This window comes from Amblyomma maculatum, unplaced genomic scaffold (assembly GCF_055883805.1).
Source record: "Amblyomma maculatum isolate TAMU_Amacu unplaced genomic scaffold, ASM5588380v1 scaffold_93, whole genome shotgun sequence".
In the NCBI taxonomy this organism is placed as follows: Eukaryota; Metazoa; Arthropoda; class Arachnida; order Ixodida; family Ixodidae; genus Amblyomma; species Amblyomma maculatum.
Genome location: NW_028146818.1, coordinates 22,381 through 45,892, shown reverse-complemented (window position 1 = coordinate 45,892; position 23,512 = coordinate 22,381). Strand labels below are relative to the sequence as shown.

The window sequence follows — 23,512 nt, the reverse complement described above, 5'->3', positions numbered from 1 at the left end:
AAAACGCCTTTAAAAATGTCCACCGCCATCATTCTCAGTTTCTTAGGACTGCTGGCGCAATCAGAAAACTGCAAATATCCCTTTAATCACCTCGGGCCCACGCCTCATATAAGCCAAAAATAAATGTAGTAGACTGAATATAGAGCGCGAAAGTCAGATGCTGTAGAACTAGCACAACCGCTGAACTGGAATGTTTAAATGGCACAACACAGACTTTAGATTTCAGGAAAACTGCAAAACATAACTTCATACTCAGTATCTAGACTGGCCCCGGCCCGCTATCAATAAATTTCTAATGACCGATTGATGTGCAGGTAATGTACCCTGGCAATGTGTACGAGTTGCTAACCAGCAAATCCAGACTTTAGGGTTATGATGCAACCGTATTAACGACTCATCTGCTGCTCCCCTTGCAGATTTCTTTGCCTATTTGCAACTCTAAGTCTGGCCACACTGGGCAAGATGGCGGCAGTATCGAGGTCAGCACGCAACTTGTCCCTTTAAAATGTATAGCTGTTCTTAGCTTGTGACAAAATTTGTGGTGTTTTGTGAAGAGTGGTCGCGTTTGTGACGGTTCACGCTTCATTCTGATGTGCCCCAAGTGCCGTAGGGTATATCAGACTGAAGTTTAGGTGCCAGCGTCACTAGAGATCCTCAAAAAATAGTGATCAGCTGACTAAAATGTTTATGAAATCTACCGTGGAGAAAAGCGACGTGTTACTGCGTCGCCGATGCTTCTACGGAAGCACGTTGGCACTGCACTGTGTTTACATATTACTACAGGTAAGGACCTCAATGATTTCGCAGGCAGACATCTCCTGTTGCCATTAAAATACCTCCCTCTCTCTCTCAACGATTTCGCAATTATTCAGCGTGAATGGAAAGGCTCATCTTATAAGCCTCAAGTCATCAAGCTTGTTGCTGCTGTTTGATAGCGATCAGCAGTATAACTTTTTCCCCCCCCAGTCTGCGGTATGTTTTCGTTTCCAAGAATATGAAGCTGTTAGTGACGAGAAGGGCCGTCATGATTATTTTAAACGAATGTGGTTTTTGATGAGATTTGGCTTGTGCACGATAGTGCAGTTTAAATTAACAGCGCATTTCACTGAACTAGTGCAACAATTCTTTCGTGATTGATGGTGCTGCTTTCATTGCTAGGTGTCAATTTGAGCATGCAGGTGTCTTGAGCTTGCGTTCTATGTCGCTACGCCGACTGTGTGGCATGCACGTCTGCATTTGCTTTCCTCGAGAGTGCAAGAGTGATAAGTGATGCCTTCAAAAAGCTTGCGTGCTGCGTCACCTCTTTTGCGTGCATATTTACATCTAGGCTACCAGATATTAACTCTTTCTCAAACGAGGGCCTCAGGAATTTTCGCTCCCTCAGGCAGTCTGTGATCGAGGAGCTTGTTAGTATAAATTCCGTATTGTGTAGTATTCACACGCTGCTCGGCCTGCCTGGCTTGTGTCTACCTGTCGACGATGTACTTCCAACCCAATTACAGGGTTAAAAAGAAAAAAAAGAAAAGTTGCTAAGACAGTTGTTAAAAGGGCAGACAGGAAAGTAAACCATAAAACTGTGCTTTCTGTTGGCCTGCATGGTTCGTCACCCTCAATTTCGTCTTGCTCCTTTGATGCTTGAACCAGTAAAGTGATTCAACAACTGAAGTGAAATTATTATGGCACCTTTGGTTCCCCTACTGTGCACTCTACACAGTAGTTGCCAGTTGTCACAAGGCACACACCCTGGATGTGTGTGCCTTTCTCATTCAAATGCCTAAATCGGCGTGCCTAAATCATTCGGACCATAACATGCGTTACATGATATCTCACCCATTACTTTGCCACTGACCTGGTTTCAGGTTAAGGAGCATGGCACCGCTGGTGTAGGATGGGTGGCAAGAGTTTTTATTTTATGGCACCAGCTTCTGAGTTTGGAAATTTTCTGGTTACATGATATATAACCTGTTCTCTATAGGCTGCAAGTACCACTAGGAAGATACTTCAGGAGAGAAAAAAGTTCTGCTTGAGGAAGAATATGCTTCTACGCAATTTTGGTGCTAATAAATCAAGCATGGTATAAGAAGAGCGACTTGTCCTTCCTTTAATGTGGTAGACCTTTTTACTAGACTGTGGAACAGCATATGATTGTTATTTTAATCTGTTGCTTTAAACATGTTTCTTAAGATGTTACATATCTTTGGCAAAGAAATTCGCAATTTTTTCTCCAATTTTAGTTGCAGACTCCTTTGTGAAGTTATTTTATTTGTACTCAGTTTGCAGAGGCTTTCTTCACCATATTTTTATGTTTATACAATTTCTATGAACCATAGTGCACGTTTCATTTACTGCTAGTATTTTTCATTGTTCTAATTTTGTTTTTTAACAATGCAGCTGAAAAGGCCTGCCATCCACATCAACCTATTGCGCTGAAGAGGACCAGCGGATGCCTGTGTGTGGAACATGCGGGGCAGAAGGCGACAGGAAAACAGTAGAGTCAATGACACTGAACATTCTCGAGTGATTCAGATATCAAAACGATTGCATCACTGCAATTATCGCATATACCATCTTTACCAGGCAACAAGGCTTGCTTCTCAGCCACTTAGTGTATACCAAATAACACTCCCAAAGACTAGAACACCTTATAATTTGAGGAAAAGGGTGCTCTTTACCTTGTAAAAGTTTAGAGCTTGGAGGTAGCATAGTGCTGTATTGCATGACCAAGAAATAAAATTTGATGCTTTGTCAATTTTTACAAACTATGCATCTGCAGTCTGTGCAAACACATTTCATGCAAAATTCTTATCGGACATTTATCCATTGCTTACTAGAATCTTAAAAGTAAACCTGTCTGTACTCTAGCCACGATTGCTTGAATGCCAAAAGAAAAAATTTCGTAATACGCACTGAGTTGTCTGAGTTGTGATACACAAGATAGGCATCACGTCACTCCAGTTTCCTATCACTGGGTGCTTTGTGCTCATGAAGCTGGTAAATTAAATTCAATTATGGAGCACTTGAATGGTAGGTGGGCGACACAACTCGCCTGAACGCCATTTAAAATAGTCGACTTTGTCTTTTCCAGTAATGATTATTGTATATTGTGAATCTATGCTATGATGGTGCTGCATTCTAGGCACCTAAAGACTTGTTTGTAAAAGTGTACTAAGCAAAAATCATCACAGTTCCTTCACAAATGTTGTCGGACATTCCTAGTCGACGCTGGGAGGAGGTGAAAATATTTATTTGGGCAGCGGATCTTCAGTAAGGTAGTTCACAAACTGTTAGACTGCCAAACTAGTCTCCCTGGAGCTCAGTATTGTGTTTATCTATGATTGTAAATACTTCACAACTTTGTACATTAAAGCCCCACTCCACATAAAGTTTAAATCTGTATGACATGCAGTGACAAATTTTCAATTAAACATTTTCTGGTACTTCATGTACCCAACACATTGTAGCTTATGGTCTTAAGCTTGGTTTCTTGACTTAAAAATGATTTATGAAGATGAGCAGGCTTCATGCGTCTTTATACAAGTCCATCAGTTTATTGCCAACCTCTTCTGCATTTCATATATTGTTCAGATAATTAGCTCAATTCCTTCAAACCTTCTGCTGTTGGCTTCGATAAGCCCAGCAAAGGTTAGCTTGATTACCGTAAAAACCCGCGTATAATACGAGTTTTTTTTCCAACTTTCAGCGTTCCAAATTTCCGCCTCGTATTATTTGCGGATCCCAACCAAAATGTCAAAGTTTTGCGAGAAGTTTTGGTTTCGTTGTTGCCGCGTGGCTACGGCTTGGCTTTGTTATCGATGTGCGGCTACGGCTTGGCTTCGTTGCCCTAACGTGGCCGCACCCCGCAGTGGCCACGACGTCGAGGTGTCGTCTCTTTGTTGTTGAGTCGTCGAGTGCGCACAGCATAAGCGCATGTGCTCTCGTGCAAACCACGGTTCGCGAAAAAGTGCACGCTTTTTTCTTTAAGTGAACGAGCAGGATGCCAGGGTCTCGGAAACAGTACTCGGCTGCTTTTAAGAGAAAGGTGATTTTAGTTGCTGAAAACATCGGCAACAGTGCGGCCGGGAGGCAGTTTGGCGTCACCGAGGGAAGCATTCGCGGATGGCGACGACAGAAAGAAGCCCTTTTCGCGTGCAAGGGAATGCGAAGAAGCTTTCGCGGGCCAAAGAATGGCGCATTCCCGGAAATTGAACTCGCTCTGACGGAGTTCGTACGAGAACAGCGAGCATCGCATCTAGCTGTGAGCGTAGAGCTTATGCAAGCAAAAGCTAGGGAGCTTGCAAGGGAAAAGGGAATTCCGAGCTCCGCCTTCAAAGCAAGCAAGCACTGGATACATCGCTATATGTGCCGTGCTGGATTCTCGCTACGCCGGCGAACCTCGATTTCACAAAAGCTGCCCGAATCCTTCGAAGAGCTGCTGGTGGCTTTTCAGCGCCACGTGATTTCTTCTTTGCGAAAGACCAAAAACTTTCAGCTGGGGCAAATAGGCAATGCTGACCAGACGCCGGTTTACCTGGACATGCCATCGCCCCTCACCGTCCATGAGAAAGGCTCTAAACAAGTTTGTATCCGGTCTACTGGAAACGAGAAGACGCGGGTTACAGTCATGCTATCGTGCACGGCAGACGGCCGCAAGCTCCCGCCCTATGTCATCTTCAAGCGCAAGACAATGCCGAAAGGTGAGGAGCTGCCGAAGAATGTCATCGTGAGATGCCACGAAAAAGGTTGGATGAACGAGGATCTTGTCCTCGACTGGGTGAAGTCAGTGTGGTGCAAACGGCCCGGTGCACTGTTGTCCTTTCCATCCATCCTCGTGCTGGACGCGTTTCGTTGCCATTTGGCCGACTCGGTGAAAAGGCTGCTAAGCGACTGCCGCACAGAACTTGTTGTGATTCCGGGTGGGATGACCTCACAACTTCAGCCTCTCGACGTTTGTGTCAACAAACCCTTCAAGGACGCAGTCAAGCGATGCTACGCGGAATGGATGCGGTCAGGTGAGCCTGCAGTGACGCCGGCCGGGCGGCTGAAGCGAGCATCGCCAGCCACGCTGTGCAAATGGATTGTGGACGCGTGGGCAAGCATCCCAGAGGAGCTTGTGCGCCGTTCGTTTAAGAAGTGCGGCATCTCAAACGCCCTCGATGGCACAGAAGATGAGTACCTGTGGGATGATTTGTCCGACAAAGAAATTTCCGAGGAAAGCGCTGCTGAAGATGAAAGTGATTGAAGTGTGAGGTCCGATTTCAATAAATGTCTTGTTTTTTCTCTCTCGTATTATATGCGGTAAAAACTTTTTTTTTCCATTTCGCGTCTCCAGAATTTCACCTCGTATTATATTCGGGTTCGTATTATACGCGGGTTTTTACGGTAAAGTTCTTACACTGTAGCTCGTCCTCTTGACATTTCTTTGTGCTTGGAATTTCAGGAGTTTTGCATGGCTACTGCTGATGGAGATTGGTGTTCATTTGTAAAACAATACTTTGGTGAGTGCAATAATATTTTTCCAGCTAATATGTTACAAGTATTGTTGTGCAGTAGTGATTCTGCAGGTCTGCACTTACATACAGATGCATGCCTCCAGTACCTGCCTATGCAACTTCCTCTACTATGGGCAAGACTCTCTCTCTCTCTGCCCCCCTTCAATTTTGGGGAGGTGTACAGCCACCCATGCCGCTGCATGGACTAACATGGATGTCATTCAGGGATACGTAACAGCACTTTGTAACAAGGGTGTCTTTGTAACAATACAACCGAGTGCCGTGGGAAATGCGCATTCTCCTTACTTTCTCTGATGAGGTGACAGAGTGCCTGAGAAAGCAGTTGAAACATCACTCTGGCCTAGTACAAAGTGTGGGAACTAGAATCTCCCATCCTCTCCTGCTCCGAGCCCTCAATCGCCTTGGGCATAGAGGTTTTGCAGCCCTTTCTATGCTGTTCTTGGCAGAATACAATTATAAATGACATGTGAAAGCGCATCAGTGGAAAGAATCAGTGGACCTTGGATACGCGTGTTCAGGAGTTAAGCTCTCGTCAGTGACAAGTGCAATTTCTAATAAAACTTCTAAAATAAAACTACAGACATATAATGCATTATTCGTCTCGCGTATGAATTATTACTCTTTAGTTTGGTTCACAACTACTAAAACAAACACAGAGAAAATTTATCTCCTTGAAAAGAAAATCATTCATCATATAGCAAATTTTGGTTACTTAGCCCATACTCGAGAAGCTCTCCAGACATATAATGTAGTAAGGATTCAAGATATGTATGAATTTTGAGTTCTGTTGTTATATTATTTTCCTTACAACTTCAGAACTATGATTAAAGATGCCACCCTGCTGAAAGAAAATATACATCTAGTGAACACACGTAACACAGACAAGTGGCTGGTACCATTTTTTTGCACGGACTACAGGCTGCACACATTAGAATATACTCTTCCCTCAATTTTAAATAAATTAAGACATAAATCAGTCCACTAAAGCTGCACTGGGTCAGTGTTTTGTAATTATGTAACTCGATGGTATTTTCCACAGTTATAAACTTCTCTTATTTTCAGTCATGGCCGTTGTTATAATTTCACAATTAAAGCGTTGTTAAAGTATGCACTAACTGCGGTATTTTTTTTTTTTTTTGTGATTCTGTAAATATATCCTGTTAGTTTGTTTTGCTTCAGAACTGATATTTAGATGCTGTTGTGATATACTTATGTTTCCATTGCATTACTTACATCAATGATCCGGCTAGCTGCATTTAGGACATGAAAAAAAAAATGTATTTGCTTCTTGATATGTATGTATATTATTTTAATGTATGCTGGCCTGCCTTATAACAGCTGCGTGGGTCTCATCAAGCTGTTTACTCGCAGCTTTTAGCCCAGGCAGACGACCAGAACATTCTGGGAAATAAAATTGGACAACACGTGTGTCGATGGGGCGACAGAGTGCAAGAGACACACGTGTGTCGATGGGGCGACAGAGTGCAGGAGACAAGTGGGGAAGACAGCCTCCCGATGGGAAAGGGTTCTATACGTTACCGGAGAAAGTGCTGCTGTATTTATTTTTGATGTAGTTCATATAGTGGGGCCCTGGGTAGGGCCAGACTAGCAATACGAATGGACTTGTAGGCCCGGCCACTGGAAATTACCGCCCTTATTTCTTTGTTAACCAAGTGATTGAAGAAAGGGTAGTTCACTCCATTCTGAGCTTGGACTCCATGCTTAGTCTTGTAACCAGTTAAGTAGCAGAAAGTAGTTGTATTTGTTAATTCATTTTTGGTCCTTCCAGTTTTACTCTGAATATATGCTCTGCTACCACCACCTTCAAGCATGCCTCCTGGTCTTCCATGACTGATATGTATTCTGGTGTTTGTTGAAGATAACATCTTTGACACTGAATGGCACTGTGCTCCTTGCTGAAATAAAGGACAGGGCTACTTTATGTGTTTGTCAACTGTTTAAAAATCAGGGCACAGAAGAACAGTGCAACTGTCATAGAGAAAACTAGTTTATCATTCCCTGGTTTATAATAAAAATATTTCATGTATAATGTCCGAGTGTGCTTTCTCATGAGAAAACAACACAGTTCCTGCTCACTGCAAGCTGATCGCAGCAATGACGGAGTTGTAGCAGAAAAACACTGCTCTAATTAAACATTGATAAATAATATTCATGTGTCAACCCCAAGTGAAAGCATGAAGTGTGGCTTCAGTGACAGTGGAAACACTATGTTCCAGCCAAAGCCTGTGCTGATTTGTTGTATGTGGTAAGTAGTTTTGCCTCTAATATAAGCTGCACGGTAGAGCAACTAATAATGTGTACTTATGCTTTATGGTACATAGCTCCCATATCTCGTGTTCTTTCTTTACCTGATGCTCATTTACAGTTTCACACAACTCTAACAATGCCACGCTTGCTGCTGTTGCTTGCATAGCTTCAAAAGAAGTAAACTGGAAAAGTGAGAATGGTGCAAAAAGCAATATGTTTCAAGAGAACTATATGTCGGGCGCAGACACAGTCATGTACAGTATGTCACTACTATTTAGACATTAATGCAATAGTGCTTTGCTAACACAAGTGTGCAAGTTTACTGAAAGCAGTTTGTGACACCTTTCAGAGCTGAGCTAACTTGCTGTCGAGACCGTGTGACTTATTTAGTGCTTAGCAGGATATTGCAGCGGAATGTGCGACTGGGTGTAAATGTTGAGAAAGCTTTGCTGTAAAGAGAAAAAGCAATCTGATATCAGGTGCAGGAGGCACACAGCAATTACTGCTTGTGTCAGGTGATGTGCCTTTAACCTTGTATTTAGCAGTGCGAAAATAGAGCATTAGAAAAGTGACAAATGGAAATGTTGGACATCTAGTATCAAAGAAAAGCAAGATTTGTGGGGAAGCCTCAGTTCGCAAGCAAACATTTCAACAAGAGGACTTCTCTTCGTCCAGGTGAAGACCGATCCTGCTTGCTTGTACACTGAGGCTCATGCTCAACCCTTGTTTGGTTTTCTTTGACACAGTGTACACATCTTTCCCTCATTCTGGTGAGTGCTTATGTACACTTACAATACTCTTGTGCACTGCATATTCAGAAAAACGTCCAAGAAGTTGTGGAATTAAGTAAATACTAGCTGCTGTCGAGAAAGCCATCTCCTTTAATAGTGCGTCATCAAACATGAAAAACTAATGAGTGCGTTGGCTTGCTCGTACAGCTGATAAAGCTCCTCTTGACATCTGTTTTATGAGACAGCCTTTAGAGTAGCCGCAAATCATTTCTTGCAATTAATTGCCAGGTGTTCAAGAAAGCACACTCTATGTATATGCAAGGAAGGTTGTGTGCATCAGTTTTGTATGGACAATCTGCATTCCCTTTCACTTATTCACGAGGGTTATTTATGCTGCAGTTGATGAGGTGATGTGTGGATATATCTGCAAAATCATTCATTTGTTTTACTGATATCCTTTTCTTAATGTGCAATGTTTACTGCACTCAGCATATATCATATGTATGGAATATCCTAGAACTAAACTTGATTGTGGCAAGACGTATGGAGGGCCATCAGGAACTTGAGTTCAAAAGATGAGCTCATCTAAGTTGCATTTTGAGCACGGATAAGCTGTTGATTTCAATATCTTTTTGAGTTAATTGAACGACCCCTTAATTGTTTGATTAATATAGTAATTAAGCTAATTCTGGATCCGAGGTGCGATACGCATGCAGGAACTTGACCAAATGAGCGCCCTGAAGTGACCTAGTCATCACAGACCTGTCACCAACAAAACTATACCGATTCGGGGAGTTTATTCAAGTGTATTAAGCTGCAATGTGGAAAGTGAGCGACTGCATATAGGTGAACAATCATGCAACGGGCCCAATTCTTGTAACGTGTGCCGTCCAAGATCGAGCACAGTGTCACGCGCTGCGTGGCCTGCACATCTCGAGATGCCTGCTTGACGCGGCGAAAAATTCAGCAGATCGTCGTAGACTGCTCCCTTACACGCATTTGGTGATGACTTCCTTAGCAGAACAAGGTTAAAAAGCGCCATGATCAAGCTGTCGTGCGCTGATATCGACTTATGTATGCGACGCGAGAAGTCGAGCTATGTAGTACGTATTGTTTACTGGTACTTATCCGTAGGTGTTTCGTGCCTGTAGAAGGCAGCTGATACCAGGAAAGAAATTGTACAACAAGAACTGATGAGGCTATATATAAATTGTTGACGGCACTTTCAGTGCGTTACGCAGAGATTGGAAATGCATTGATTCTCTGGCACCGATCACTAGAGCACGAAGGAAATACATGAAACTATGTGCCACTGTGCTGACACGCACTGCGGAACGCTGCTGAATCAGTTTTGCATTGTTTTTTGTTTGTTTTTTTTTTTCCTTTTTCGCGGTGCTAGCGGGTTTCCATAGCGCGAGCGAAGGGCGTCTGCTACTGGACCTTTTTGGCGCGTTGCATGGTTTCACCGCCAGGTGTCGCATGGATTGCTGGAATCGCGAATAAGCACTTTGTGACTTGCTTAATCACTTAAGTCTGTACCTCTATTACCTTACGCATTGAGTCGTAAGCTGCCAACGTACCCACGTGGCGTGGGGGTAGTGCGCCAGACTCTGAGGGCTCAGTTCCTCTCACCCTCTTTCCTCAAAGGAGAAGCTGGGTAGGCAGCTCCTGCCAACATGGACATGTCATGAGGTCTTGTGACATCGCCATGTAAGCTGCCAGCTATTATCTGCCTGAGGCATGCCCTCGATTTTTAACTCACAATGCCAACGCTGGAATTTCTGGCCTAACCAATTAAATGAAGATATTTAAAATGGATGCCATGGTAACCTACATGTTGAACCCCCTGAAATTTCTGTGGACTTACAGCACTGCAGCAGATGGAAGCAAGCAATGACTTTGTACAACTTTATGGCCACCAATTTCATCTAGAATGTATGTTCTGGTGATATATCAGGACTGTCTGTGAATATGAGCTCTATAATGTGATTACCACGTGTGGGTTCATAGACTAGTTTGGTGAGACTGCACTAATAAAATGAGCCAACAAAAAAAAAATGTCTAGCCTGGTTATCCAATGCACTTACTGATGATTTCCAGTCAGTGACAGGATAGTTGAACTAACCGGTATTAGGAGGTAATTAGTGAACATGGCAGTAACCAGCTTGATTGCCTTGTTAAGTAAGTCAGTAAACTCAAAACGACCATGTGGTGACTCGTAGCAGGTTCCTAAAATGCACCATAAACGGCTGAACTTGAGAGAAACATACAGTGCCTCTAGGGGCGAGTTCACAGCAATGATAGATGGCTGACAACCTTGTTTCCCTGTGATAAGCATGACATCTGCATGAGATCCGGTCTTATATTTGCAAATAATGACAAGCACTGAGGAGAATCTGAGACAACTGATGCTGATGTCATATAAAAGTGAAGTGTCTGAGCTGAGAATGATACGCAGTGAAGTGGCATCAATGAGACCTTTCAGTATGTCAAGTTTGGAAAAGATATTGCAAAAGTTTACAAGAGCAAGGTCGTTGGATTAGGTGTATGTAATGAGCACGCTCATTTGGCTTGGCACTTTTTTTATGTGAATTGCAATGTTCAAAGCAGGATCATACCAGCTGATTCTGCTGAGCATATGGAGTTTGTTCAATTGCGAGAAGACATGTTCATTCGCTTTCATTTTTCTTTCGCAAAGTCATGCAGCCTCTTTAGCAAAAGTTACACCATTCGAGAAAAATCTTCTAACCAAACTTTTAGTGAGTCCAGGTTTGTCAGTTTGCTTGTATCTGTGACCGACTTAGAAAACTTGACAGCTACCAGCCTCTTTGTTCCTTCTCAACGCTGGCCTACGCGATACGTATGTTCGGTGCCCCTGCTCCTACGTCCAGGCAGTTGCTGTAGAATTTTTTACCAATTTGCTCCAATTCGGCATAACCCTTATGTTCTTCCTTAGAAAGTCCCTTGATGATAAGGCTATTTCTTCTCATTGCGTTATTCATGTCTTCAATTAAGTGTATTCTTAACTCATCAATTGTTCTATGTTTTAATCTTGACCTTCTGAATGGAATGAGGCAGAGCATCAATGCTGCTATGAAATTTTGACAGATTTTCTGTATTCTTTTCCCATAGCACTCACATTGGCCATTGTGATACAGTTAAATTTCGTTACAAGAGACATTTGAAAATGGTTTGGCTGGTTTTCCTATGTCTGCCATGTTAACAATGCATACAAGAGACACTCTGTTACTAAGGGCAACCTTTTTAGGTTCCTAGAGTAAATTCTTCACTATTTAGAAGAGAGACAATCCAGGTGTGCTCATGCAATGCCGCTGAAGTGTATTAACTCATACATGATGCACTTCAGATTCCCATAGCTGAATTCTGTTCCATATCAGCATCCTTTTTGTTACAATATTTCAGGAACTGAGAAGGAGCACTTCTCCATGACTGCAAAGTCAGAACGACTCCGTTGTTTCAGCCACTGGCATCGCATTACTGTCACCTACGAAACAAATCAAAATGCATGAATGAAATCCAGCATTTTAATTCCTCACTGTTAAAATTTGATCACAAGATGAAAGCTCAGAATCCTGATGTCTTTCTCTTTGTGGACTTGCAGCACAAAAGTTCTCGTGCTCAAAGCCACCAAAGTTATTTTTTCCCTCCGAGCACCACACCCTACCTTCAACCAATAGGCAAATGCATTATGCACTCTGTCAAGTTGCTGTACAAAACAAAGTTGGTAGAACGCTTGTTGCTCGACAGGCAGCAAGACTGTACAATAGTAATTAATGGGAAGTTTGCTGTTCAGGTGATTTCAAGGTGTCTGGAATGGCCTGAGAAGTGAAGCTGTGAAAAACTGTTTCAGACAAGCTAAATGTAGCGACATGGTGTAAGAGGGCTCATATATGGATACTGTGGAAAGTTTTTTTGAAGATAAAGATTGGGCGTGCATCCAAAAAGACTGCTGAGGAATCAATCTTTTGAGGAACTCGTATCTGCGGATGTGGATCTTGTGTGCTCCAGAAGAGCTTACATAGTGTGCAATTCTCGCGCAAGTAAATGGCACATGTGCCATAGAGGATGATTACGAGGACATTTCAGAAGAAAAGTGTCAGCATCTGAGGGTGACGAGCATGTAAGAGTGCTTCAAAGGTATTGCAGCAACAGGAAGGCTTGCAAAGTGAAGAGCTTTACCTCCAGAATTTGGGAAGGAATATACTCTGCACCGACAAAACTACATACTAGTATGAATAACTTCTTTAACCTTACCTGAACAATTTCCTGTTAATGCGTATGAATGCATTTATATGCTGATGTGCCGTAAACTGATCAATACAGTGCTTTTAAAAGTTTTGGTTACAAGGGACCTTGCTTACAAGAGACAACTTTTTCTGGTCCCTTGAGTGTTTCTTGTAACGAGGTTTTACTGTACTAATTTCTTCCTTGAGCTCAGAGCTGCACAGGTTTTTGGCATGACACACTCTAAGCAATGTCAACACGTCCTTGATCTTTGGCCCTGGGTTAGCCTCCACATCACCAGTGCAAAGCAACAGTAAGACAAAACACATATAAAACAAAAGTGAAGAAGTCAAAGGAAAAAGCTTATGGCATAGCCCGCTTGAGCTAGGAAGCAGTTATGCTTGCACTTCAGAGCCCTGCCAGAAGAAACAATGCAATGCACGCACAATATGCGGAAACATGCGGAAATGTCGATGTTCATTTATATAAGCATTCGATGTCAGGGACTGAAAGCCACAAATTGTGCACATAGACAGTTTAGCAAGACAAATATTTGTGAAGCATACCTTGAACAGTGAAGAGCAAAAGTTCAGCAACTGCTTCAGTGGCCGCAGCTTTCAAGACGGTGATGCCAGGTCAGTAGGGTACACATGCAGTATCTTGCATCGTTGGTGGTGCTCTCTCTCCTGGCCATGCCGACCACTCAGCCATATGCACAACCATACCTGGGTGTAAGCTCGGAAGCCTGCCAGCTTCCTGAATCGGTAGGCAGCCCGGCAAATCAAGTACAGGTGTTAGGCCGAGGTAAAGTCATGGAAATATCTGTAGCCAAAACTTCGCTCCCAGCCAGCTGTCATAAGAACGCTTGCACGTTATCTGCAATAAAAACATTAAAGAATATTGCCTTTGATGAAAAAAATAAGAGTACAGAGGAAAACAAATTAAGGACGTGACATTCACAAGAAATCAGTTGGCAAAAACACTCTCGGTAGTAGCATTAAACTGGCGCCGCCGTCGCAGATGCAGTTGACAAGTTCCTTTGATAAACGGCCTTGTATACAATTTGGATTTTATTATTACTGTTCGGAAGAAGTTTTACTTTGGGCTCCATCTTACTGTTTGTTCTTAACAGAGTTAGGTACGAATCAAGTCTGCAGCAAACGCCACACATAGTTCTCCCGTGGCAAAACAGTTCGCTGTTTAACCTTTTCTGGCTACCTAAATACAAAACTAAACATCACACCAAATTATAAGCTTGGAATTTTCGATACCTCTGGCTTGTTCGGTATAGTCAAATATAAAAAATTATTTTGTTTACTGTTCAGCATAGTAACACATAAGCCCCATAAAATTGTCCATAGTCAGCAACTGCTCTAACCTTACATTTATAGTGTAGCGACATATTTGGTGAAATTACAATGAAAAATGGCTACATTTGGCAACATTTTGCCCGCCATCTGGCGACACTGATCAAAACCTCAGTGGCAACCCTGTACGTAGTCTCGAGACAAGCTGTCAGCTAATCGACATCAGGGGCGGTGTAAAGGGCTAGATAATAGCTATAGAAAGTTTCAATGAGAAACGATGACTATGGGAATAGTGATGAGAAAATGAAAATAACAAGATGCAGGTAAAGGAAATCACACCTCTCTTGGGTCTTTTTAACCTTTTTACCTAACTGTATGCCCATCATCCATCCTTCACCTGCACCTTGTTATTTTCATTTTCTCATGTCACTCTTCCTGTAGGTGTAATTACTAGTTGAAAGATTTTGTAGCTTTTAAGAGTCTATAGCTTTTATCCGGCCCTTTACACTGCCCTTGACATTGATTCAGCTGACAGCTTGCCTCAAGACAACTTAATGTGCATGCACCTTTAGAAGAAACTTCGTTGAAAGTCAGCGCCTCTGTTGGTCGTTGTGCGCTTTGTCCTGTTTTTGCACTGTTGCCTTTTTAGCAATGTTAAACCAAGTAGCCCGCAACAGCACGTACCCTCGTGAACTACTAATTTCTTTGGAATATTTCCTGCAGTAAAAGTATGCACAACCAACCACTTATTCCAGGTGCACGCATAATTTGGGTCCACAACACAGTTATCTGAACAGAACACCGACTCACAACACCAAGAACAGCAAGCTTACTTTCTTATACAATACCCAACAGTATCTGCATAAGCAGTGCCTCATTTCACAATGAAGCTTTTTCCTTCCCATTTATATTTTTTTGTTTCCGAGACAAACGTCTGCTCACTATTTATTATGTGTTGTGCACTTCTGTACTAGTTTCACCCATTCCAAGCTGCATAGACTGCATGCACTGGACCAAAAATAGCACTACACTGTTTATACGTTAACTAATACCTCTGTCACACGAGCAGATTTATTGTCATTCGGTTTGCTTTCGGTGCTACACGGTAAAATATAATGTCATTCGCAAATTGTGGCTATTACGATCAGCTATAAAAAAAATACTGCACTTATGGAACATCAGTGCGCATTAAAGGCATTTGAAACCACTGTGTAACATTTTAAAGCTGATCAAAACATTTCTGTACGATAATTCAATCGAAAAACATTACTTTTGGCTGTGCTGTAGCACTTTAGCCATAAAAATCCAAGTCAAGTATTGCGTCACCCACAAATTCGATAAATGTAAACAAGCAATACGGCTGAACACAGCGGAGCGCGGATACACAGTGCGGAGACACGCAGAGCATGCAATTGACGTCCAAACTGCGAGAAGCTCAGTCACAACTTTAAACAGTTCCGAGATAATTACACGGGGAGATGCGGCCACCAAGGAATAGAGCCCAAAATGATCGTGAGTCGCTGCCATGACTGGACCATTGCTGTGACCGAGAGTAATACCGTTCCGCGAGAGCTTGCAGTGCGAATAATTTTACACCTAAATTAACAGGTTTTAAAACAAAACTCTAGAAATATAATTTTTAAATTTCACTGTGCGCAATGTTGTTGCGTTACTTGCTTCTGCTGTGTATCTGGCGTCAAGAGTGCGCATTCGGTTCGCGATCGAATGCGAATGAGTTCCCCAAACTCATTCGATGAAGAATGTCATTCGAACCTAATGACATTAAATTTTCTCGTGTAGCAGGAGAATAATGACATCAGATGCTAATGTCATTCAATACGAATGTCATTAAATTTACTCGTGTGACAGGGGTATAACAGTGCACCGACTGAAATTAGGCATTTTAAACACAAGCAAGCTTAACAAATACTACTGGACACAGCTGAAGCAACAGTACTCTTCACTTTGCAGCCTCCTTACTATTGCATACATCATAAGCACAATGTCCCTCAAACCTAACTCACAGTGTCGTGAAAGTTGTCCACACACATTGGCAGCTCACTGGATTCTCTTGCCAGTCCCCAGCAGCACACAGGGTCAACTTTGAACTGATCTGCACAGACAAATAGGTTCATTGTTGGCAACTGTAGCTGACACAAAAAATCTGAGCGCACCTTTCCAGCAGAGCTCCAGCAAAACTCCTAGCAAAAGAAATCATTATTTAGCAGCAAAGCTAGCCAATGAATACACTTTCCCAATATCAAAGTTTATAGCTTTTGATGCACTGTCACAAACAAAATTTCGTTTTGAATTGAATTCACCAGATGACCAGAGTCCCTGGCTTTCCTCAGGAAAGCCAGAGACTCAATAAGAAACCGTACTGAGAAGCGCGTCGAGTAATTGTCAATTCTGCATCTATGACGAAGCTTGTTTTGTTTCTCGATTTGACAAAACTGAGGGGAGCCATGGGAGGGGAGACATGGCACCTTTTGTCTGCTGCATCAGTTTGCTGGAACATATGAGGGGATGAAAGACGTGCCGGACAAACTCAAACTTTTTAAGTCGACTTTGAGGGATCTGTGCGCGATCATTATTTACACAGCACACGCATTCAAACATTGTCGCTTCTTTGCAAGGAGATAAACTTGTGGTCCGCTTGGACTTCTTGTTGAGGTAATAACTTTTGTTGTTTCTTTTCATATGCGCTAGTGATGTTGATTGTTACTGCAGGCCATAATTACATTTTCGGGCCAATTACGCTTCGCTAAAATGATGCCGCGGAGTCTGCTGCACCATATAACCGAATGTTTTGGAATTAGGTGACAAAAAATGCCTCACTCAATTTCATGAAGTAATCCATGGCTCCCCTCAGTTTTGTTAAATCGAGTTTTAACTGTACTTATTGTTGTACGCCAGATTGAGGCCAGGCCTCTGCCATTACACTGTGCACCTGATAGCACGCTTGCCTGTCTTCATCACCTCACACATTTCATATATATATATATATATATATATATATATATATATATATAAAGAAAGCATATGACTAACTTCAGCTTCTAATAGGCAATGAAAGAATTTTTACTGTTTCCTGTTGTACAAAAATATATAAGACCGTCCTATTGAAATAATTTAATTGCAAGAAAGGCAACCGAAAAGGTACCAAAACTTTACTTTGTATATTTGTTTGTTGGTCTTGGTAAGCATAGGCGTGCACAGATGGGGGCTAGGGGGAGCAGCCGCCCTCCCTAATCCTCGAAGGGAGGGCGCCAAGTTCGCCCCATACCTACACTCTGCCGGACGTGTGCGTCGTTTTTAATTAAAAAGTGCAGGGTTATGGCCATAGATATTTTTTTACCACACCGGCAGCCGAGAACTTGTGCTGTTGTTTTCCAAGCCACCTTTTCCTTAGGAAAGCCAGGGACTCAATAAGGAACCGGGACTCAATAAGGAACCGTATTGAGAAGCGCGTCGAGTAATTTTCAATTCTGCATCTATGACGAAGCTTGTTTTGTTTCTTATATATCTTGTATGTGTTGCATTTGTTGCTATTCCATCACATCAAAATAAATGTTTTACAACCATTGCTTATCTTCGTGCTGTTTTTACTGTAGTGGCCTTGAATGGGGGGGGCTGTGGTGAAACATGGCTATCCCTAATGCAGAACCTTGTGTTGGGAAGTGATTGCTTTACTATATGAAAAAGGAATTTTCCCTGGAAGATACTACTTGACTACTGTGCCCAAGGACGCAGGATCGAATACCGGCCACAGCAGCCGCTTTTTGATGGAGGCAAAAAGCTAGGCGCCCGTGTGCTGTGTGATGTCAGTGCACATTAAAGAACCCCAGGTGGTCGAAATTTCCGGAGTCCTTGTCCTCCATTACGGCGTCTCTCATAGCCTGAGTCGCTTTGGGACGTTAAACTCCAAAATTAAACCAAACCAGATAAAAACTTATTTTGCTGCGGGATAAGCAAACAATGAAACATGAAAACTTGCAGATTTTTAAAACTTCCTTCTTATAAAATATAACACACACACATATGCACGCAAACTCATGCACACAATAATGCAAGAAACTTAAGAATGAGGACTACGCCTTTCTTTAACTTACAGAAGTTTTCAAGTGAAAACTACAGCACACAAGGTACACAACACTGAGATGCAAAAAGCTAATATTTGTAGAACAGATAGATTACATATGATAAAAGCAAACATACTAGATTCCTGCATGACTTATTTTGCGGGAAAAAATAATAAAGGAAAAAATGTGTTCACAAATTTTTCTGGTATTTCAGAATGTGTTGGGATGTTCTAGTTTGAGTTACCATAATCTATTATAGATGTATTTGCTTGAAAGCAGGGCAAAAAGAAATGAATAGAAAACGTCTTCGTCCCCTTCTGTCATCCTCTCCTTGACCACTGTTTTGTCCCTTGGGATGCAGTGCCATTCTAAACACCCTTTTAAGTTTGCAGGTTAAACCCAATTGCTAACAAAATCGCTACTTTTGCAATTCTTTTTTTTTCGCTTTCGTTGTACAAATGCACGTACCCATTTACCAGGGTAATTTTTCATAGCTGTATCCATAAAATTAATAACCATAGCTTCATAGTGCGAACTGCTGATGAGGCCATATGGAACCTATTATAGATATCTCGGACCAATTATTATAGCAGTCAACATTTGACTTTCAGCAGTTAAAACATATTTTAATAACTTCAGAACAAGTGCCTTTAGGACACCAGTGATGCCTATTAGGAGCTTGAGATGCAGGTAACATCAACTGACATCTAATGAACTGCTGTATCAATCACTGCCTCATAATAATTACAATGCTGCGATAAAAAGCAATTTCTCCACAGTGAATCTGCAAGGAAGAGGAAGTCTATCGTTGACCAGGAAATGCTGGGTGAATGCAGATGGTAATTATGTGACGAAATCATGAATGAATAGAAATACAGACGAAAATGTATGCAATAAATAAATTCTCTGTGTGCCACATACCATATATAAGACTTAATCATGTGAATATAAAGCACTTCTGCCCTAAAAGAAAATAAGCAATCATGACTAAGTGAGCGCAAAAATAACTTAAAAAGAATCCAAATTATAAAACGGTCTCCTGAAAAAACAAAACGTGGGGGAACCGAAAAATGAAGGGCGACGTGTGTAAGCAGGCCGGGTGGCGGTTCTCCGCTGTAAGGCTGTGCAGGCGTTTTACGTGATGCTCAAACGCACTGGGGAGCACATCATTTGCGGCCTAGCGCTCGAAACACGAACTTACCGTGCATGCATATTCCGTTGTACTAAGCCTAACTCGTGTCTTTAAGCGGGAAACGCATGTGAGCGAAAAGGTGAGCAAAGCGACAAGGCGACGCGGCGTAAGCGATCATGGTTCGCTCCGTCGCCTACTGGGGAAGACGCATGCACACGACAGCGCGAACCGGGCGAAACGGCGACAACGCTCTGTGTACGTTGTGTGGCTGGCATTTGGCTGGCATAGTGGCTTAGTACACCGCAAAACTATTGCGAAATCTAACAACAGTCATAACGATTGCAAGAATTAACGTTATTTTGCGACAACGTGGCAAAGTAAAATGTATTTACAGCAAACCGTATCGAGTGTGTGTGAACTTGCACTGTAATCGGCACAAATAGTCACGTGACCCCTTGTTTCTATTGTTGTTTCGGTTGCGACTAGACGTTCTTTGAATCCTTGGCTATCCACCATTGTCCGTACAAAGCGAAATGTTTACGCGGTAATGCACAATCACAATACAACACAGCAAAATAAAGAAAGCATGCGAAATGAGCGGCAGTGACGTACGGTTACTTCCGGGCGAACGAGCGAAATTTTCTATTTCGGCAGATCCGAGCGACGAGCCAAGCGACACATGTATTTCTGTTCGCGCGACGCGTGCCGCCGTCGCGTTCGCGTGAGTTTTCGCGTGCATGCGATTCAGCCTTTAAACGCGCAGGTAGCGGTGACTGTCATAAATGCAAACGATGCGCGCCGTTCGAACGCTCTGACAATACATGAACGGCAAAAGATCAGAAAGGCGCTTCAAATCGGCTTACCGCTACTTCCTCATCTGCTTGCACTCAGATTCCTTCTAGGAGCACGGGGAGGCGTCCATTCTCCGTAGGGACCTGAGAAAAGCCTGACTGGGTAGTCATGGCCTCCGAGATCACCTCCGCGAACACGCGCGCGATGGTGATCTCGGAGGCCATGGGGTAGTACAACAGCGGCTCTGCCTATGCTGCAACGCGTATCTCGCAGGCTTTCTACATTGATTCGTGCTTCGTTTTGCCGCTTCGTGAGCGTGCAAAGAGTCGTCACGTATCATGGACATCATTGTGAACCAGCAGTGGCCTTACATTAAAAAAAAAAAAAAAGCGCTGCGGCTGCCTTTCGGCGAAATGTTCAAAGCATCCGGCATTGATCTTGCCGTGCACCATCCGTCCCGACACATCGTCACCGCTGCTACTTTCGCTTTCATCGTAGGGTGCCACGGACAAGTTGACAATTGTCTTGTTCAACTCTACTGCTTTCTTTCAAGACACGCGGAACGGGGCTACGATGCGATTGGTACGGGCGGCCATGTGTATGCATGCACTGATTAGAGCACAAGAGAAACGCCGTTCGCTGTAAGTTGCCCGCTCCGCCTGCTCAGAGCTGAAATTATATAGTGTACATCTATATGTTTATCTGTGATCGAGAGCGAAACCGTCCGTTATGCTACTGCTTTCGGCAGCTGTGTAAGAACTGCACGTACGTATACGTCAAGCAACGAAAGGTGAAGACGATAAACTAGAGTTTACTTAAAACGTTTGCTATCTCGATGAAAGCAGCCATTCACTTTCAAGAGAAAACAGTAATAGACGTCATTTGGGGCATATATATATATATATATATATATATATATATATATATATATATATATATATAATTACTATGCAGTCGACAATAGCATTTCGGTCATGCACCGCGCGTTCTTGATCGATAGAGCGCTTAATTAACGTCCCCACTGCCCCCAACAGGCAAAAGCTCTGGCTCGAGAGCTGTAAGCACATAAATCAAAGGCTATTAGCAGTTTAGCAGTGAAACGAGGTATGCGTGCCTTCTGATATCTGCACCTAATGACCAACACAAGCGCCTGCCGCGGTGTAATTCGAACGTTTCTGCAGTCTCAGCTTCAGCTTTCTGTGGGACTTTCCAGCACGTGGATTGTATTTCCAAACATTACTAGTGTGACTTATCAGCTACGCAGTGCGTAAAAAGCAATAACAAGCTTAGGATCAACTTACAAAATCACATGCATGCATTGAACGCAAACACCAACGGCCTATATGCACGGCCGGCTCAATGTGCCCATCGAAAGGACTTTTTGTGCCTCAGGGGGGTTGTTTACGCTGCCTATATCCATGTTGCGGTTTCGCGTACTCACTTGCTTCAGCTCAGCTGCGTGTAAAGCTTTTGTAGAGCTCCACGAATTAGCGAGACTCTCGACTGGCAGCGCGCCGAGACTTCGCTCCAATTGCTGCATGTTGTATAATGCCTGACGTTGGATTATTTATTGCCTTTTTTTTACGTCATGACAGCCCTAGATGAATTTCCAGCGCCATAATTTCGTTGTATTTCATACATAATAGAAATTAAAGCGGTGGATCCATACTGACTCAATGCATTCGAATGCAGACGCCGGCGATTTGTACTACCCAGCAGACGCCTAGGGGGCGCTTTTTAGCACCGTTTTCGCGGCGTCCCCGGCGCAGCGTAGTCGCGCGACCAGAGGAGAGGAGCTATGTTGACACTTGCGACTGTCGCCTTCTCGAAAAACGAGTTGGGAGTAGGAAAGCTGCAGGGCCACGACAGCAAACGTCGGTAGCAGCCGCTTGCCAGACACTTCAGCTTTTTCAGGCGAGAACGCCGGCGACGAATAGACGGTGTCAATATAAAATGTTGCGCCTGCGTGAAAAACCCACTTCTCAAAAGTTCATAGTACTTACCGGATAGTCCGAATATCTTTCCAATCTCCTCCCAGGCCATATCCTTCTCCCTGCCTTTGAATTCCGGATGCCGTTTGTTGAAAAAGTAGGGGTATTCTTTAATTGCATTGAGAAGGTGCTCGATCGAGTACTCCGAGACCTCGCTGATTGGTGAAATGGTTTGCGACCAGTAGTCGCGCGACTAGAAATTCGAGCAGTGCCCGATCGGCCCGCGGCAGTCGCTTCTCGACCGATGCGACCATTTGCGACTGTCGCTTTTCGACCAAAACGGTCGCGCGACCGCTGCTAGTCGCAAGTGTGCAAATCTCCCCAACATAGGGGAAGAAATCGAGCATTCCTTGGTGCTAGGCACGAGTGAATCGCTTAAGTTTCCCTAGGTACACTATACAGAAAAGCTGGCAGAAGTTGATGAATGCCGTTTTCTTTTTGCGGCGCGCCCGACTCAAATCGTAGATGCTGCTAACTGCCTTTACCTACTCTCAAAATTTGAAAAGAGCCCCAAGAACTGTCAAAAACAAATCAGTAGGACCACAGAGTGATCGAAAAACTGGCTTTAGAGAGAAGGTGCCAACCTTCGCGCCCTTTCGAGTATTACGCAAACACCGATGGGCATCACATTCGGCGCCGATTCGCGCTGCCGCGATTGCGTTAACATGCTAAGCATACTTTAATTTGTTCACCAGCAATAAGAACTTACCGAAACGTTTTCAATGAAATAGACGGTCGCAAACACGGAGTTCGATTCTCACGGCACATGCGAGGCCAGCGTCCGCAGATGCGAAGTCTAATGTAAATTGCGGGGTTCATAAGTTCAACTTTTCGAAATGACGTAACGGAGGGATCCTGATTATTTGCGGGAATCATCCGTGGTTTTTGAACGCGCGGACATCTCACAGCACACAGAAATGTTCGCATTTTGTTGTCATTGAAAGTCGGCCGCCGGGGCCGCGAACTACAAAGCCACTGAACAAATTATGGAAGAGAATCGTCACCAGCGCTACATCGGCAGTGCGCTTCGATCATTCCGAAAAAAAGCTCGCTTTCCTTAGTTGGTCGGTGTAGCTAAATAGCGCTCAGGGCGTACCGATGAAGCCTGGAAAAACTCAGCCCATCCCGCGAAGACCGAATGCCACAGTACGATTAACAACAATGATACGAGTAAATAATGCAGGTAGTTGTAGAGAAAAGTAAAGCGTCACCTGCACGAACGAGAAGCTGCCAAGAATGTCGATCACCGTCGAGAGCCATAACGCTTCAGGGTGTAGTGGCTGCTATCATTCTGCCAAAGAACAGTTACACATATATTTTCTTTAAACACGCGATCCAGATGACGGACAGATGCACTACAAAGGTTGAATTCAGGTACTACACTTTCTCTGTGCTCTAAGTAGTGCGTAGTGGTGTGGACCAGCTGGCAACAGTATATTTTGGCGTCTGAAATC

At 43.3% G+C, this 23,512-nt stretch overlaps 2 long non-coding RNA genes across 3 annotated transcripts in view; one reads left to right on the top strand and one right to left on the bottom strand.

The window, feature by feature from the left end:
- The window catches only part of LOC146170656 (uncharacterized), a 9,246-nt gene extending 6,784 nt beyond the window's left edge, over positions 1–2,462 (top strand). The window contains exons 2-3 of the long non-coding RNA XR_014703149.1: positions 417–479; positions 2,392–2,462. This is a non-coding gene — a long non-coding RNA (uncharacterized LOC146170656). The remainder of the gene's footprint in view (positions 1–416; positions 480–2,391) is intronic.
- The window catches only part of LOC146170655 (uncharacterized), a 25,815-nt gene extending 2,303 nt beyond the window's left edge, over positions 1–23,512 (bottom strand). Inside the window, exons 1-3 of one of the 2 annotated variants that reach the window (XR_014703147.1) lie at positions 23,270–23,512; positions 16,086–16,174; positions 13,321–13,630 (exon numbers count right to left, since the gene is read on the bottom strand). This is a non-coding gene — a long non-coding RNA (uncharacterized LOC146170655). Of the gene's footprint in view, positions 1–13,320; positions 13,631–16,085; positions 16,175–19,344; positions 19,496–23,269 lie in introns of those variants that run through there. The other variant, XR_014703148.1, reaches the window with a different exon arrangement.